The 19955-nt window shown below is 42.6% G+C and overlaps 1 long non-coding RNA gene across 1 annotated transcript in view; it reads right to left on the bottom strand.

The window, feature by feature from the left end:
• LOC120374840 overlaps positions 1 to 6252 on the bottom strand; it is a 36249-nt gene extending 29997 nt beyond the window's left edge. The window contains exon 1 of the long non-coding RNA XR_005586278.1: positions 6167 to 6252. This is a non-coding gene — a long non-coding RNA (uncharacterized LOC120374840). The remainder of the gene's footprint in view (positions 1 to 6166) is intronic.
• Positions 6253 to 19955: the final 13703 nt, after the last annotated feature.

Below are 19955 nucleotides of genomic sequence, written 5' to 3'. Positions count from 1 at the left end.
TGTTGTGGGCCGGCCCTGTTCAGGACCCAAGTGAGTTTAACAAGTAGTAAAATAAGAAGGCCTCATATCAGGAGGTGTCAGATACTGTCACTAATTTAAGAGTTCAATTTAGTAACCCATTGATCTACAGGACTCTGGAGCTGTTGGACGCTAGATAGTAAAATTCGGCAAGATATTATAATAGCTCTGGCTCAATTGCTGAGCCTATTATAGAGGAGACAGATTATTAACAGCAGAAGTGTGGGTAACTCATATTCCCTTTTTCTCTGTTTATGTAACAGCTGTGATGCTAATATCCTCAAAAATCTGGCTAACAAGCCTCCATCAAACACTAGTGTGCCAAATGTTCAGCTCTGTGTATGACAGGTGTGACCAACCTGTCCAATTTTTAATCCTTTCCATATTTGTATTTATGATTAATTGTGTGGCCTCTAATACACTCACCCCTGAAGAATGCCTGTGCCAAAGAGCTAGAAGCAGGTCTTGTTCATTTGCATATTAATATCCTGCCAATAGTGATCTATTCATTTACATGCAAAGAGAGTGCTATAAAATGTATTGCTCCAAGGTTTTTCCTTACACGTATCTAATGTGTTAGCATCTTTTTATCTCTGAAGTACCACACAGAGGACACTGACCCAGTCAAAAGTCTGGGCTCGATGGACCAACAGTCTGTTTTCCTTCTGGTAGGATAAAGGTCATATGACATTAGGGAAGCTTCAGAATGTTGAGACTGCTCATTGATAGAGGCAACTTGCACCCCTCTCATCTGCAGGGCAACTGGCACCACACTTGATTCATTCCCAGGAAGTGCAGTCAGTGGTACTGCTGCCACTACCCCCATGGAATTCCATCCGGGAAGGCAACTAGTTCCAGCTTGGCATTCGAATGTCAAAAGCTGATTGGGAAATACATTAAATCACTGCCCTAAGCTCAGCCCTCACTAGCTCTGTCCACTTCATGAGAACACAGATCCTTGACCCCACATCCCAAATAAAGAGCTGTGGGCAGTTTGTATGAGGGTGCCCGACTCCTCTCCAGGCAGATTGACTGCACCAGCAGAGCTTAGGCTGCAGACAATCAGGCTCCCTGTGAACAAGCCCAGCTCAAACATTTAAAAGATTTTTTTATTGCTACACACTGTGCAGATATAAAGGTTGAAGAGCATCTGTTCTTGGCATTGACACATAAAACTCTTCGAACACAGATTCCCTGAGAAAGATTAAGCAGCAGACGCATCACAAAATGTGAAGCCTGACAACTATCATATTGGCTTTAACTGAGAAAACTAAGAATTGTCACCAATTTTAGACTTAAAAGACTGACATCCTCAGGGATTTTCCTCTATTCAGTTTTAACCTAACAATTAAGCTTCAAATCTGCATCACAGTTTCACCAAATCCCACCTCTCCTGGGACTTTTAATTAAATGTTTATATTAGAAAGAAGTTTCTTTCCTTTATATATTTTTCCTACTTATTCTATAAATGTCAAACTTAATTATTTTTTCAAGAACTTCTTGCCTGCTTTTTTTTTTTATTATCTCATTCTAGACTATTTTCTTAAAGTAATATGAACAGGTGAAGTGATGGGTTCATTGGCCAAATACCATTTCATTTGACAGAAGACAGTTACAAAAATATGCTGAAATTCTTGTGTGTTAAGCAGTGACCTGATTTGATGCATGCACAATTGTGATTGGAGAATAATTCACATATATTGCACAGGTAGAAGAAGGGAGTATTTTTCTATGTTCCTTGCCACCATCAGTGAACTTTGGCCTATGCTCTTCTGATAAAGAAATCTCATTTTATCCCAGAGAAATTTGCTATTACTCTTCTCTCCCATATTCTGAGTACTTAAACTTTGTCAGCCCATCAGTGGTAAAGAAATTAGAGAACTAACTAAATTATTTAAATCATATAATTTAAATGTCTGAAACCTTAGGGATTGAAGATCTTTAACAGTAATAATGAATAAATCTGTCTTATTCAGAAAGAAGTCCACTCTGTCTCCATTTGACATTTTTTGCTTTCATTCTACCATAAATTTTTGTAAAAAAGTAATTATGCTTTTGCGCTTTTATCAGTGAATTGATCATATTTAAAGCCCTACTACTTAGTACTGTGGTTAGTTGCCTGTTTCATGGAGAATCATGTGTAGTGTCCATAGGTGCTGAAATTAGGAGGGAGGATGGGAGTGCTGCTGCAGCACCCCCTGGCTTGAAATAGTTTCCATTATATACAGGGTTTACAGTTTGGTTCAATGGCTCTCAGCACCTCCACTATAAAAACTGTTCCAGCACCCCTGGTGGTGCCTTAGGCAATCCACCAATAAAGTCTGCTTCAACTTCAAATCCATCCAGTATCCTCTAATAGAAATACAAATTATAATTAAAAACAATTCTCATCCCTGCTGGTTTTGATTGTACTGTAGACAGTTAATTAATTTCTGATCCTATACCTCAAAATGTCACTTGCTAAATTAGCTGTCTGCAATATCCTAATCAGATTATTTTATTTGTATAGTTGCCTTTATTTTTATTGTGATGCTTCACGATCACATTGAAAAAAAAAGAAATGAAAATCTGAACTATTAATTGCATTCATAGAGTGTATGTCAAAAATTATGAGTGATGCAACTATTCTCATGTCACAAGCAATCAAGTGTCATATTTCTTAATAGGTTTTGGGAAATATACACCTCAGATAATCTGAAAATGGTGTAAACTATGATAAAAACATGCATCACATATCTTGCTATTTTATATCCAACATGAAGACTGGTATGCATGGCTAGCAAGCTGCTAAAAATGGAAGCTTAAATTACTAAACTCTATAACCTAGTCACTGCACAAGGTCCCAGTTCCAACCATCTATCATGTCCTGCCTTAAAATATCAATACGCCTACATTTCTTTCTTTCTTTCATATTTGTTTCTATCTCCGTTTACCTACACACTTATTCTGTGTACAATATGATCCAAATCTGTGTACAAACTTAAGTCTGCTTCGCACCTCCCCAGCAGCACAGAAGGAATTTAAAGCTGCCCTAAGAAGGCAGCTGAGGAGTCATCTGGTAATAGGACTCTGGTTGGTATAGCAGAGAGTAGGCTTCTCGATATCAGTCCTGGAATAAGTCAGGGAAGGAAACAACATAGTTTTAGAGAGCTGCTTCTCTTAGTCCTTGCAGGATTGAAAAAAAAAATCTCTGTAGATGTGCAGACTCACCCCTGCGGCACCTCCTGCTGGTGACTCCTGGGAATTAGCTCATTCCAGCTCTGGAGCGCCCTCTGCAGGCCGGTCATCTGCCTGTCCTCTGGCCCCCATGTCCCTCCCAGAACCCGGTGCCCCTTTATCTGGGGTGCTGCCCCTTGGCAGTAACCCCTCAGTCTTAGGCTCTCCCCTCCCCGGGGAACCCCCACTCACTATCCCCACCTTGCCTCAGTATATGGCTACTGCCAGTCATTGTCTAGCCCCCCCGCCCTGGGGTAGACTGTAGTATCAGCCTACTCATCGCTGGTAAGGTTGGGTTTGGACCTGCTGCCTTGGCCTACCCCTGGGTTGCCCTCTGCAACCCCTAGTACTCTTTGGCCTTCTGCTAGGCCGCAGCCTGGGGCTTTCCAGGCTGGAGTTCCCCAGCTCCTCGGCCTGTCCCCAGCCCTGCTTCACTCAGGTACCCTGTCTCTAGCTCCCTGCAGCCAGGCCCATCTCCCTCTACAGGCACAGAGAGACTTCTTGCTCCTGGCTTCCCTGGCCTTCTTATAAGGCCCTGTTGCTCAGTTTGGGGTGTGGGCCCAGCTGCAGCCACTTCCCCCAATCAGCCAGGGTTTTACCTTGCCCATCCCAGCCCTCTTCTGGGCTTTTTTAAGCCCTTCAGGGCAGGAGCAGGGTAAGCACCCTGCTACATCTCTCCTGGGCTCTTTGCACTCCCTATCTGTGGCCCACAAAGTCACGGGACCTCCTGGTCAACCTCCTCCTAGCCCTGGCTAAAACGGCCATTTACAAAACCAGGGAGAGGAGGTTGGCCAATGGAGACTCCTGTGACTGTGGGGCTTGTTTCTGATCCTCTGTCCATTCACGCATCTCGGCAGAGTTCCTCTGGGCAGCGTCCACTGGCTCCCTTGACACCTTCGAGGAGCAGCGGGCGCCGTCCGGGGTTCTCTGCTCGGTGTCCCCATCAGGCTCCCTTCTTTTGACCCTCTGAATGCACTCCTGTCCCTGTTCTTTTATTAGTTGTCTCCTGAACTCAGTTGGGTTTTGAGGTCCTGTAGATCCGCCCCCTTAGGCTGGAGGGGGGGATTCTTAAGCACTTCCCGGAACCCAATAGGTACATCTGTCCTGGGTGACAGGACCAGCAGAGTGAGCACAATTGCCAAAAGTATTACCCACAGTGCACAACTAATCACTAGGTGCACTAAGGCCATGTCTAAGCTACAAAATTATGTTGATCTAACTTACTACGGCATATAGCCACAACAGCGATTACATCATTTGTGTATGTGCACACTTGGCTCCTTCTGTTGGCAGTGCGCATCCTCACCAGCACTTGCACTGATTGTTTTGTCAGTGTGGGGCATTGTGGGATGAAAGCCAGTAACAGTCAGTGTAAGCAATGCAGTGTCTACACTGACATTGGTAACCTAATAACATAGACAGCAACGATGCTATTTGTGGAGGTGGTGTTACTAAATTGGCGTAGAGATGTACTTATATTGGCAGGAGCCAAATTTAAGTGAAAACGCTTCCATAGCTAGGTCAACGCAAGGCATCTTACGTCCACCTACCCTGTAGTATAGACCAGGCCTACGTGGCAGTACTACACAGCCCTATTTTAGGCACAGACTGAGAAACTGCAGAAAAGCTGTAGCAGCTGCTTCCAGGCAGCACACTGCTGGGGGATGTGCTGGGACAGAGAAGCCTAGCAGGCTCCAGCAACTGACAAATACCATCCACTGGAAGAGGGACAGGAAGATGGAAGAGTACTACCCTTGTTCTTAGCAGATGTGGGGAGCAGAGCTCCCCTTTGTGCAACTCAAAAGAACAAACCAAACCAAAAACTAAACACACACCACCTGAGGAGGGCTTGGTTTAGCCATAGTAAAACTGAAACTTGCCAGCCTGAGCCCATTTCTACTGAGCTTAAATAAATTAAAACAACGACAAAAAACATTCTCCACTTGCTAGCCCTGTTTACCTGGTTATTTCTAACTTAATCTGTTTCCACCCATTTCCTGACAGGATTTAACTGATCACACCCTTCCACTCTTATCACAGCTAGAGTCATCCAATCAAAGAACAAACAATATCATGGAATTATGAGCAACTGCACAGTGATAATTCAAGTTGGTTTAAAAATGCCAATTATTTTTCCCCATGGGAAATTTTAGAAGATTTTCATTTTTGCAAAGATTTCACACAAAAGTGTTTGTTTTTTTCCCCCAGGAAAAATGATGCCAAAAATATTTGTTTCTAGTACCAGTGAATAGCAAGTAGTCAGTATAAATTATCTTTGGAAAGAAAAATATATGAAAAATTGTTTGAAGAACCAGCTAGTTAGTGTTCATATCCAAAAGTCCTTCGTTCATTTTAGTATTAATTTATTTATTCTTTATGAGTTCTACTTTTAGACACTTAGTGAGAAAAGACAATGTCTTCTATTACCTGGACAGTATTTAGTGTATAAAAATCTTGCATTGTTTGTACTTCTGCTTCTCAGTTGGAAGCAATTGTACTGTTTTTTATAAGCTGATTATTAAGAACAGTTTATTGTTGTACGTATTTTAATATCAGGTAGTCATGACAGAGAGGAAAAAGTCCTTTCATGAACCATAAAGTGTTGTGCCATTGTGCTCTGGGGATGACATTTTATCTAAAAACAAAGGAGGAGGAATAAAATCTTATTTTTTTTCTTACATTAATTGGTACAGTGATCAAACTTTAATAAACCCATCAGCTATCTTGAACAGTTTTTTTCCCTCTCAATTGCTAACCTTTATCTTTATTCAAATTTGCAAAGTCTACTAGAATTTGTGAGCACACTGGATGATACGATGTTTTACTGCCATTTAACTTACTTGCATACTGCCTTGAAATGCATTATAGTAGAAAAGCAGAGACCGCATGATAAATTGTATACTGGCACAATTTAAAACTGGCTATGACTTACCCAATTAGTTGTTCCAATAAGTGGTTGAGCTTTGAGGATACTAGTGATGGAAAGGACCCAGTCACATGGCTTGTATCTTATTGTTCTAGAAAATCAAATGGATGCATGTGTCTATTGATGCTTCACGCACACACCTTTGTTAGAACATTGAAGATGTAAGAGACTTAAGAGTTACTACACGCAATAGCCAATTATAGATACTTTAAAAAAACATACACTTCTAACTCTACACCACACTGCCCACCTACTGCTCTCCCTGACACTTTGCTACTTGTGATGCAGGTGGCAAAACACAGAGACTTTGACCTCTAGTTCCCAGCACGAGTTCCCAGCACGAATATACAGCAGCAAGAGTCATGGTCTGGTTCTAACAGTAAGATTTACAGAAGAGTTCAGGGCACTGCATGAATTTTGCTACCTTTCTCCCTCTTGCTATACAGCCCTCATTGCCATTATATCTGAATGCCTCGCACTATTTTTAAAATATATATCCTCATGTGATACCCCTGTGAGGTAGGGAGTGCTATAATCCTCAATTTACAGATAGGAAATTTAGGCATAGAGAGAATAAGTGATTTACCTGAAGCACTTCTAGGAGAGGAAAGTGATCAGGAACAGTCAGCATGGATTCACCAAGGGCAAGTCATGCCTAACTACCCTAATTGCCTTCTATGAGGAGATAACTGGGTCTGTGGTTGAGGGGAAAGCAGTGGATGTGTTATTCCTTGACTTTAGCAAAGCTTTTGATACGGTCTCCCACAGTATCCTTGCCAGCAAGTTAAAGAAGTATGGGCTGGATGAATGGACTATAAGGTGGATAGAAAGCTGGCTGGATTGTTGAGCTCAATGGGTAGTGATCAATGGCTCCATGTCTAATTGGTAGCCGGTATCAAGCGGAGTGCCCCAAGGGTCAGTCCTGGGGTCGGTTTTGTTCAATATCTTCATTAATGATCTGGAGGATGGCGTGGACTGCACTCTCAGCAAGTTTGCAGATGACACTAAACTGGGAGGAGTGGTAGATACGCTGGAGGGTAGGGATAGGATACAGAGGCACCTAGACAAATTAGAGGATTAGGCCAAAAGAAACCTGATGAGGTTCAACAAGGACAAGTGCAGAGTTCTGCACTTAGGACAGAAGAAGTAGGGAAATTGCCAACAGATCGAGGGATGTGATCATTCCCCTCTATTCGACATTGGTGAGGCCTCATCTGGAGTACTGTGTCTAATTTTGGGCTCCACACTACAAGAAGGGTGTGGAAAAATTGGAAAGGGTCCAGTGGAGGGCAACAAAAATGATTAGGGGGCTGGAGCACATGACTTATGAGGAGAAGCTGAAGGAACTGGGATTAATTTAGTCTGCAGAAGAGAAGACTGAGGGGGGATTTGATAGCTGCTTTCAACTACCTGAAAGGGGGTTCTAAAGAGGATGGATCTAGACTGTTCTCAGTGGTACCAGATGATAGAACAAGGAGTAATGGTCTCAAGTTGCAATGTGGGAGGTTTAGGGTGGACATTAGAAGAAAGCTTTTTCATTAGAAGAGTGGTGAAGCACTGGAATGGGTTACCTAGGGAGGTGGTGGAATCTCCTTCCTTGGAGGTTTTTAAGGTCAGGCTTGACAAAGCCCTGGCTGGGATGATTTAGTTGGGAATGGGTCCTGCTTTGAGCAGGGAGTTGGACTAGATGACCTCTTGAGGTCCCTTCCAACCCTGATATTCTAGGATACCTGATGTCATACATGAAACCTATTGCAGAGCAGGAAATTGAACATATGTCTCTCAAGATCCAGGCTAGCACCCAAGCCACTGGACCACCTCCCTTCTCTATTCAAGTCTAACTACTTTTGAAAATCTGAAAATGCTTTAGATAGTTGATGCTTGCAAGCATGTCCCAGGAGTTCAAATCCTCAACTCCCCTTTACTTCACTGAGAGCTAGGAGGTGCTCAGTATTTTGCAGGATCAGGCCAAAAGTCAACATGTCCACTGAGATAGGCTGAAGGGGAGACTCAATGGGGAGAAAGGCATTTTATTCCTATGCCTACGTAACCCAGTGTATGTACAGGAGATACCTTTTAGTATACCAAAAAGGAAAAAAAACAACAATGCATTCCTCTGTATATACATTTTGTATATATGTGTATTGCTACTTCCATAGCTAATCCACAAAAATTGCTCAAATGCACTGCTCCCTGCCCAGGCCACATCAGAGAGCACATTTGGAGTTTGTAGGTACTACGGTTTTGGAGATATGGAGGAACAAAAAAGCAGCAGAAGAAATTTCAAAATTGAAAGCCTCCTCGTTTGTGAGCAAATCTCCAAAAAGGTCCAAATATGAACTAAACATTTTTTCACCAGAATTCTGCCCTCTAGTAAGATATAAAATCTAGTGTGAATTGAGTTAACATGGATGAAATTAAAACAAAACTATTCAAAATTGGGCACGTAATAAAATGTGTTGCCTAATTTAGTTGTGATGTAAGTTATTCCAGTGGTAAAAATAGGTTTGTGAATTTCAAAGTCTGAGGATCCTTCCTTAAGACTGATAGGGAGGACTGCGGTGTCTAAAAGGGAAAGAATGTAGTTATCACCATATCCTTAGTTCAGTCAGAAGAAACAAAACACACACACACACACAGGGACAAATGCATTGATGATAGTGTCCTTTTGACTAGGGAGGCTTCTATGCCTCTTTGTACATTGGTTTCTTAACTATGGCCTGCAGTTCAGTGGATCACTTGCTAGTGGTTTGTAAGAAGTTGGCTAGTCAGATGGATCTGACTCTTCCTGTAGTATTCAGGAAAGTCCTTAAACACTTTCCTAACATTCATTGTCCATACAGCTATAGCTTCCACTGGGCTGTTACTCAATTGTTTATGGAAGAAGAGATGCTTCACAATGTTAGGAATGGGAAGCCTATGAGAATCTTGATAAAGATGTGGTCCAGTCAGTGAAAATAAGGGGAGGTTTCTAATAGCAGACAATCTTCTGAAGGAAAAACTCATCAGATTGTATGTCTACTATCTTAGTATTAATCTTTGCTACAGGCTTTCAAAGAACTAATTTGTATTAATTAAAAATGTATAAAAATACAGCAATGACACATGACAGGATCTATGATGATATCTATAGTCTACAGGTATCTGCATGGGGAACAAATATTTTATAATGGACCCAAATCTAGCAGGCAAACATGCAACAAGATCCAAGAGTTGGAAACTGAAGCTATTCAAATGTAGATTGGAAAAAAGAAACCTTTTTAACAGTGAGAATAATTGTTCCAAAGGCCAATTTCCCAGTGATTGTGGTGGACTCTCCATCATGGGGACTTTTTAAATCAAGATTGGATTTTATATATACACACTTTTTTTTTTTTAAAGATATGGTCTAGTTCAAACACAAAGTATTTTACAAAAGTTCTATGGCCCGTGCTGTGCAGAAGACTGGATTAGACAACCACAGTTGCTCATTCTTCTGTGAATCACTTGAAGTCTCACTGACTCATGTAAGTTCGACCTTCTATCATGACACATTTGGGTGTAAGTTAAATGTACCTTGACACTGTTAAAATGCAAGACGGCATGCTGGTGGAGCAAAGTAACAGGTAACATTAGCTACTCTCAGATATGCTTCCCAAGTTCCCACATATGTCTTGGAGTAATTGTATAGACTGGAAATGATCCATATTCCATTTGCATAATTCCACTTTACAATTGTTTCTGAAACTGGCAAGCACTCTAATTAAAATTGTGAGCCCCAAATGCATATATTTAAATGGTATTCATGTTTTGTTATATTTAATGTAAGATTGACAATGAAAAAAGTCCTTTAAAAGGCTCAAAAGTTAGCTTGTCTGCTTGGTAGACATGGGGTTTCAGCATTTTTTTTTGTTCAACATTTCTGAAAATTGGTTAAAAGACAAATCCAGTTTTTATTAGATAAAAGAATGAGGACTTGGGACCAAATTTCATGATTCCAGAATGACCTCTGAAGTTCACAATGGTTTTAGAAATACAGCTAATGCAGAGTCAGATCAAGTATTTTCATTGAATCCTGTATTACTTTATTTTAAAAGAGATAACGAGGAAGAGTCACCATCTCCTGAAGAAAATATTTCAAAAGATTGAAGCTAAAAAAATAGCTTTGTTTGTTCAATAAGACTTTTAAAAATCAAATAAGAATGGCACCATTTGATCATGCTAATGGGAAACTCATTTGTGATGGTTGCTTTTTCTTCGGCAGAAATACAGACGATGGAGCAGCTGCTTTCCTACTGCTCTACGTTATGAGACATGTTCATTTCTCACATAGATTTGTTTTTTAAAGACAGATATTAAACACTTGTCCTTCACTTTGAAAAAGCCATTCTATGTAAACCTGCTTTTCTGAGGTAGAGTTTAATGTTAGTAACTGATTGTAGTCACTGCTCTGGGAGGTGGTCATTCAGACTAGATGGAAAACAAACAAAATAATGGGGGGCATCTACAATAGCTTTTTCCTAATTTTAAACTAATTACAATGGTTTGGGCTTGCAGTTATTACATTTTGAACCATACTCAGCCTCTAAACTATCCAGCAACTAAGGCAAATGTGTCACAAGTCTTACCAACTGGTTGGCAAATAAATAAAAATATCAACCTTCACCCAATCTGATCGGATTTTTAAAACATTAAACCTAGAAAAACACTTCTGCTAACTACCTGCCCTTTTCAACATGAGAATAAATACAGTGCCAATATCTTCCTGTAAATCTCCTACCATAACAAGCAAATAATCCTCTATAATTCCCTTCAGATCAGAGTAATGTATAAATGTTACTACGCATCTGTTTGCTGTAAAGAATGAACTCTGGATCTGTCCCAGAGGTATTGTAATGAGCTTATAAAGAAGTCACAAAGGAATCCAAAGGAGCAGAGAAATGGACAGAAGAGGACCATATGATCAATTGAGTCCTGTTCTCATTGACTCTGAATTCCCCCATCACACACACACACACGACTTAACTTAATCAAATTGTAATTGCACAAATATGCGTTTTAATCTCCAAAGCCTAGCTAATGGTTATAGGTTCTGATTCTGAAACAGCTTGGACAAACTCTTTGTGAATAGTTTAACTTGTACTTTTCTCTATTGTGGCTTTTGGCTAAAACCATTATGTAGGGAATTGTGTGCACAAATTGCTTATTTGCTAGTCCTCTCTTTAATCAGGGTTCATTTCATCTTGTTTGTTAAATGATTACTATTTCCAAAGCTTGCTGGCATCCGTTCTTTCTTCATCCCATACAACCACTTCCAGTCTTCAGTTAAATGATTCCTGGTGTGTGCATCAACAGCAGACCATCATGAAACTCCGGTTATAATTTTTCATTGTCCTTTCAACTTCCTTGATCATTGTACCTTTGGAGAAGCACAGAGTCTCTGCTCCTGTCTCAAATAGTTTGCACTGAAACACTTTGATAGCCCTAGAGACATACTGACTTCAGTTAAACTGGAGAGTATTAAAATGCAAAACATTAATCCTTTTGATTCAGCAATGGCTGTAGAATGCAACATAAATAGATACCTGGTACAAAAGATATAGTATATGGATTCCTCACACACAAAGTACCCTGAGAAATCATTAAAACATCAACTTAAACCCAGGAAAGAGCCAAAGGGAACCCTCCTTCATTGTGCATAGGTAATGCTACTACGAAAGGACGCAAAATTAACTACCTTGCTAAAATTAATTTGTAAGAGGTAAATATCCTACGCACTAAATAGACACAATGTGTACACAAATTTAAAATGCTAGTTTTTCATTTTATATTTTTCTTTAACATAAAAGTATTACTTAAAGTTTGAAGAAAAAGTGTCAGAATGCACATTTTCCCAAAGATTCCTAGCAAATAGTCCAATTCTTTTCAGAGCAAAGCAGCATATGGTTCTCGGTCATGCACCAATATAACACCTGCACAATATTTCCATTATTGTTCAAGGAGGTCTCAATAGTTGCCATCAAGTAACAGCTCATATTTCACGTATTCACAAAAGAGTAAGACAATTATTTTACCAATACATAAGAATCAGAACATATTTATTGGTTGCCAGGTCAAGTGTAAGAGTGGTCACATTACAAAGAGTTTCAGGAATAGGAGAGAGAGAGAGAAATCAAAGGGGGTGAGGAGAGGGGAATGAAAGAGAGATCCTAGTAATGGGAACTATTTACACAAACACTAGCAGAGCCAGACCCTCAGCCTATGCAAAATAAGCTAGCTCCAATGAAGTCAGTGAACCTGTGCTGATATGTACCAGCTGAGGCACTGGACCAGGGCTCTTGTACAAAAGAACATTTTAAATATAGTCTTCCCAACCTCCCTCTCTATTTTGTTATTACTGGTAATTAACATATTTGGAGCTATTAAGTCCAAATTCTCATAGTCTAACTCCTCCTAAAACCTCTTTCCTTTTTTCAGTCTGAAAAGTTGCATGTTGTAGGCGACCCCACGATCTATGGTATTTATTAATGACACTAATATAAACCTCATTTTCTCTGGATCAATAGAAATTTGAGACAATTACAGTTCACTCAACCATAACACCATGAATGTCTTACTTACAAAATGGGTGTTACTACATCATTGTTTGGTAATAAGTACAGTTTTAAGATTATGCTTAACACATTTAAAACATATGCTTAATCAAAAGCTTCCTTAAGTTTTTAAGAAACGAATTACATATTACAAAACATATCTGTCATATCTCTGATTTAGCAAGATATTTAAGTATCTCTCTTATTTTAATTATGTGCATAGTTTCATTGACTTCAATTGGACTGAGGATGTGCTTAAGGTAATGTATGTGTTTAAATATTTAGTTGAATCGGGGCCCATATCCAAAACCAAGGGGTAGCCATGTTAGTCTGGATCCGTAAAAGCAGCAAAGAGTCCTGTGGCACCTTATAGACTAACAGACCTTTTGGAGCATGAGCTTTCATGTGTGAAAGCTCATGCTCCAAAACGTCTGTTAGTCTATAAGGTGCCACAGGACTCTTTGCTGCTTTTAGTATTTTAAGATACATAATATGGCATAAGCTATTATTTCCAGTCACTGAACCTATAGATGATATACTGTACTTCCATGGTTAAATTTTACCTAAAACATCTCTCTTTACTTGAAGATACAAGGAGGATAGAATTTTTTAGATGAAGAATAGTTTTTCTGCTGCTGGATTTGAAATTAAAGTATTTCGTTGGCTCTGAAAAAAGTACTGGCTGCAATATGTCAGTTCACTTTTTCAAAATGGAAAAACGTTATTTGCTTGGCAGTATTTTATCTTGGAATCTTAAGTTCAGAAAACAAAAGCTGCAGAATATTTTCTTCCCTAATACAATTTATCATTCTTTATATATTAACTGTATCTGTACTTGTCTAGTGGGAATTGCATAATGGTTCAATATGTTACTGGCCTACATATTATACTCCAAAAAATATTTGGTGAGCCCTTTAATTTTAATCACAAGGCTTTAAAAAGAGAGTGAACATCTGTTAGAAGAACATTCTACTAAGCAACAACCCTGTTGGTTATTGGAATATCTTGCAGATTCCATTTTTGGAACTGTCATTTGAATAACACATCAACTCTAAATCTGCAGAGGGAAGAGTCCCAAAAGATCATGATATTTGAAGTACTGTCAACTGAGCATAAGTACTGAATAGTATAATATTTTGATGTCGTAAATACAGAAGAGAATGGGCTAGGCAGATCCACAGGTACAGGAGACTAGAATCATAGGACGGTTCACTTGCTGCCCAATCCTGCAGAAACTTACAAATATAAATGACTTCATTAATGTCAATAGTCCCAGTGACTTCCCTTTGACTCAGCTTATTGTTGACAAATAACATGATTAAGTCTTTGCAGTTTTGAACATCTAGTCCTTTTATATTCTTAGTCCTGGTCTACACTATGAGTTTAGGTCGAATTTAGCAGCGTTAGATCAATTTAACCCGGCACATGTCCACACGACAAAGCCATTTTTGTCAACTTAAAGGGCTCTTAAAATCTATTTCTGTACTACTCCCCAATGAGGGGATTAGTGCTGAAATCTACCCTGCTGGGTCAAATTTGGGATAGTGTGGATGCAATTCGATGGTATTGGCCTCTGGGAGCTATCCCAGAGTGATCCATTGTGACCATTCTGGACAGCACTCTCAACTCAGATGCACTGGCCAGGTAGACAGGAAAAGCCCTGTAAACTTTTGAATTTCATTTCCTGTTTGGCCAGCATGGCGAGCTCATTAGCACAGGTAATCATGGAGTCCCAGAATCGCAAAAGAGCTCCAGCATGGACCGAACGGGAGGTACTGGATCTGATCACTGTATGGGGAGACGAATCCATTATATCAGAACTCTGTTCCAAAAGACAAAATGCTGGAATATTTGAAAAAAAAATAATCTCCAAGGGCATAAAGGACAGAGGCTATAACAGGGACTCGCAACAGTGCCATGTGAAACTTAAGAAGCCCCAGATGTGCCACTTTTATGATGAGCTGCATGCTATTATACGGGGTGCCCCTACAACTACCCCACCCCTGTGCGTGGACTCCATCAATGGATTCTCATGCAACAGGGTTGCAGATTTTGGGGATGAGGAAGATGATGATGAGGAGGAGGTTGAAGATAGTGCATAGCAAGCAAGCGGAGAAACCATTTTCCCCGACAGCCAGGAACTGTTTTTCACCCTGGATCTAGTACCCTCCCAACCCACAAAAGGTGGGCTCCCGGACCTTGAAGGTGGAGAAGGGACCTCTGGTGAGTGTACCTTTGTAAATATAATACATGGTTTAAAAGCAAGCATGTTTAATGATTAATTTGCCCTGAAGACTTGGGATGCATTGGCGGCCAGTACAGCTACTGGAAAAGTCTGTTAATGTGTATGGGGATGCAGCGGAAATCTTCCAGGGACATCTCAGTGAAGCTCTCCTGGATGTACTCCCAGGGTCACCTGGTTGAAATAGGGGAATTTTATTCAGGCGACATTCAGAGGTGGCCCGTCCTGCTGGGCTTTTTGCCTGTAGCTGAACAGAAATCATCCCCGCTGTTAGCCACATGGTTGGGGGAGGGGTGAAGTGATCATCCCAGAGAATTGGGTGTGTGTGTGGGGGGTGGGGGGTTAGTTGGGTTTGTGCTGCATGTTAACCTGAAAACTGCAGCCCTCCTTTTAAAAGGCCAACCCATTTTAAATGGCCAACCCAATGGGTTCTTGGTATGGGAAATGAGGGTGCTGCTGTTTAAAACCATCCCCACATGTTATGAAGGTTAAAAAAGCCAAAAGACTGTGGCTTACCATGTCTGCATGCAAGCTGAATTCTGTTGCCCGCCAGTCCTGCGTGTGTGGTCTCTCACCCCAAACCGGCAGGCCCTCAATATAAGAGGCAAAATGCGACTTTGTAAAGAAAGCACACGTGCTATGTAACGTTAACAGCTTGGTTCACTGTGAAAGAATCTACCCATTGTTCTCTAAAATGTGTCTTTTTAAATACTACTCTCCCTTTTTTCCCCTCTTGCAGCTGCAAATGTTTCAACACTCCCCGTATCATCTCCATCCCAGAGGCTAGCGAAGATTAGAAGGTGAAAAAACCACACTCGCAACGAAATGTTCTCTGAGCTCATGCAGTCCTCCCACACTGAAAGAGACCAGCGTAATGCCTGGAGGCAGACACTGTCAGAGTGCAGGAAAGCACAAAATGAACATGAGGACAGGTGGAGGCAGCAAGAGGAGAGATGGTGGGATCAAAATGGTCAGTGGCATCAGTGTGATCAGAGGAGGCAGGAAGCAATGCTTAGGATACTGGAGGATCAAACTGATATTCTCTGGTGTATTGTTGAGGTGCAGGAAAGGCAGCAGGAGCACAGACCACCACAGCAGCCCCTGTGTAACCAACCATCCTCCTCCCCAAGTTCCATAGCCTCCGGGAGGGCCTCCGGCCACCCAACCATTCCACCCCCAGAGGACTCCCCAACAGAAAGCTGGCATTCAATAAGTTTTGAAGTGCAGTGTGGCCTTGTCCATCCCTCCTCCCCTCCTCTGCCACCCCACCTGGTGCTTCCCTCCTCCCCCACCCCTCCCGGGCTACCTTGGCACTTATCCCCCCATTTGTGTGATGAATTAATAAAGAATCCATTAATTTGAAACAACAGTGACTTTGATCTCCACTTGCAGAGGCAATAAAGGGAGGAGGGGAGGGCGGTTGGCTTACAGGGAAGTAGAGTGAAGCAAGGGGGTGGGTTTTCATTAACGAGAAACAAACAGAACTTTCACACCGTAGCCTGGCCAGTCATGAAACTGGTTTTCAAAGCTTCTCTGATGGGCAGCGCGCCCTGCTGTGCTCTTCTAACCACCCTGGTGCCTGGCTGCATGTAATCAATGGCCAGGCGATTTGCCTCAACCTCCCACCCTGTCATAAACGTCTCCCCCTTATTCTCACAGATATTGTGGAGCACACAGCAAGCAGTAATAATGATGGGAATATTGGTTTTGCTGAGGTCTAACGGAGTCAGTAAACTGTGCCAGCGTGCTTTTAAACATCCAAATGCACATTCTACCACCGTTCTGCACTTGCTCAGCCTATAGTTGAACAGCTCCTGACTACTGTCCAGGCTGCCTGTGTATGGCTTCATGAGCCATGGCATTAAGGGGTAGGCTGGGTCCCCAAGGATAACAATAGGCATTTCAACATCCCCAATGATTATTTTCTGGTCTGGAAAGTAAGTCCCTCGCTGCAGCCATTCACACAGATGAGAGTTCCTAAAGATGTGAGTGTCATGTACTTTTCCCAGCCATCCCACACTGATGTTGGTGAAGCGTCCCTTGTGATCCACCAGAGCTTGCAGTACCATTGAAAAGTACCCCTTTTGGTTTATGTACTGGCTATACTGGTGGTTCAGTCCCAAGATAGGGATTTGTGTTCCGTTTATCGCCACACCACAGTCAGAGAATCCGATTGCAGCAAAGCCATCCACTAGGACCTGCACATTTCCCAGAGTCACTACCCTTGATAGCAGCAGCTCAGTGATCGCATTGGCTACGTGGATCACAGAAGACCCCACAGTAGATTCGCCCACTCCAAATTGATTCCCGACTGACAGGTGGCTGTCTGGCATTGCAAGCTTGAAGAGGGCTATCGCCACTCACTTGTGAACTGTGATGGCTGCTCTCATCTTGGTATTCTTGTGCTTCAGGGTGGGGGAAAGCAAGTCACAAAGTTCCATGAAAGTGCCCTTACGCATGCGAAAGTTTCGCAGCCACTAGGAATCATCTCAGACCTGCAACACTATGCGGTCCCACCAGTCTGTGCTTGTTTCCCGGGCCCAGAATTGACGTTCCATGGCATGAACCTGCCCCATTAGCACCATGATTTCCAAACTGCCAGGGCCCGTGCTTTGAGAGAACTCTGTGTCCATGTCCTCATCACTCTTGTCACTGCACTGCCGTCGCCTTTTTGACTGCTTTTGAAGTTTCTGGTGATGCATATACTGCAGGATAACATGCATAGTGTTTACAGTGCTCATAACTGCCACAGTGATCTGAGTGGGCTCCATGCTTGCAGTGGTATGTTGTCTGTGGGGAAAAAGGCACAAAACGATTGTCTGCTATTGCTCTCATGGAGGGAGGGGCGACTCACAACATGGCTTACAGGGTTGGCTTACAAGGAATTAAAATCAACAAAGGGGGTGGGTTTGTATCAAGGAGAAACACAAACTACTGTCACACTGAAGCCTGGCCAGTCATAAAACTGGTTTTCAAAGCTTCTGTGATGTGCAGTGGGACTTGCTGTGCTCTTCTAATCTAATTGCAAACAGCCTAGTCAGCAAACAGCACCAGTGAGCTCTTAAACGTCCAAAGGCACATTCATAGAATCATACAATACCAGGGTTGGAAGGGATGTTAGAAGATCATCTAGTCCAACCCCCTGCTCAAAGCAGGACCAAACCACAGACAGATTTTTGTCCCAGATCCCTAAGTGACCCCTTCAAGGATTGACCTCTCAACCCTGGGTTTAGCCGGCCAATGCTCAAACCACTGAGCTATCCCTCCCCTCCTGATCCCTCCTGTATCAGGAAGTGTGCCAGGAAGACTGCCGAATATGCCTGCACTCTGGTCAAGTGAGCTCTGACAATTGGCAGCGGCAGGACTCCTGCCAACTCATAGCAGGTCCAAATGCAAAAGGTGATCCAGTTAGAAACCCTCTGCGAGGACACTGGGAGGCCCTTCATTTTATCAGCTGTAGACATGAAAAGCTGAGTTGACTTATGGAAAGGCTTTGTCCGATCTAGGTAGAAAGCCCGGCCTTTTTACGTCCAAAGCGCGAAGGCGCCTCTCTTCACTAGTCTCATGGGGCTTAGGGTAGAAGACCAGAAGGAAGATGTCCTGGCTCATGTGGAAAGTAGACACCATCTTGGGAAGGAAGGCCAGGTGGGACTGGAGCTGGACCTTGTCCATACAGAAGACCGTGTACAGCAGTTCTGAGGTCAGCACTTGCAGCTTGGAGACTCGCCTTCCTAACGTCACCGCCACCAGGAAAGCTACCTTCCACGATAAGGGAGATAGGGAGCACAATGCCAAAGACTCAAAGGGCGGGCCTGTGAGGCTTGTTCAGATCTCACTGAGGGGCTGGGGACCAAACTTGATGAAGAAGTCTCTCAAGGCCTCTGAGGAACTTGACTGTCATGTCATGGGAGAACACCATCTGCCCCTGGATTGCTGGATGAAAGGCGGAAATGGCCGCCAGCTGCACCCTGATAGAGGAATGTGCCAGGTCCTGGTTCCTCAAATGAAGGAGGTAGTCTAAGATCAACTGCATGGAAGAATGCCAAGGGGTTCTGCACTTGTTCAGCCTATAGTTGAACTGCTCCTTACTACTGTCCAGGCTTCATGAGCCATGGGAGCAAGGGGTAGGCTGAGGTAGGTGCAACCACGCAGTGCTGCTGGCTGGGAGAGCAGCCTGAGGCAGAAGCCCCCAGCTGGCATGATATTCCAGGCAGGACTGAATCTCCATTAGACGAAACTTAAAGAAGAGAATGATCTGGAGTCATTCCCATTTTTGTCTCGGCGCCCCTGACTGACCTCACTGAGGTCATCCAGGAGCACCCATGTCTGCCCAGGTGCCCCCGACCGACATCACCAAGGTCAGCCAGAAGCAACCAGGAGGTGGCGACAGACGGTGCAGTACGACTGCTAACCATCTTTGCTAATTTGCAAAGGCAAAGAGCTGCTGTGTAGCAATGCAGTACCGTATCTGTCAGCAGAACCCAGGAGATGTATGGTGACGATGAGCTGAGTGGGTTCCATGATTGCCATGGTATGTCGTCTGCACGGGTAACCCAGGAAAATAGGCGAGAAATGATTTTTTTGCTGTTGCTTTCATGGAGTGAGGGGGGCCTGACGACATGTACCCAGAACCACCTGCGACAATGTTTTTGCCCCATCAGGCATTGGGAGCTCAACCCAGAACTCTTCATGCAGCGCACAGTCAACTTGTGGAACTCCTTACCTGAGGACGTTGTGAAGGCTAGGACTATAACAGCGTTTAAAAGAGAACTGGATAGATTCATGGTGGTTAAGTCCATAAATGGCTATTAGCCAGGATGGGTAAGGAATGGTGTCCTTAGCCTCTGTTTGTCAGAGGATGGAGATGGATGGCAGGAAAGAGATCACTTGATCATTGCCTGTTAGGTTTACTCCCTCTGGGGCACCTGACATTGGCCACTGTCGGTAGACAGATACTGGGCTAGATGGACCTTTGGTCTGA

Source organism: Mauremys reevesii, linkage group 11 (assembly GCF_016161935.1).
Source record: "Mauremys reevesii isolate NIE-2019 linkage group 11, ASM1616193v1, whole genome shotgun sequence".
NCBI lineage: Eukaryota > Metazoa > Chordata > Testudines > Geoemydidae > Mauremys > Mauremys reevesii.
This window is presented reverse-complemented; position numbering and strand designations above follow the sequence as displayed.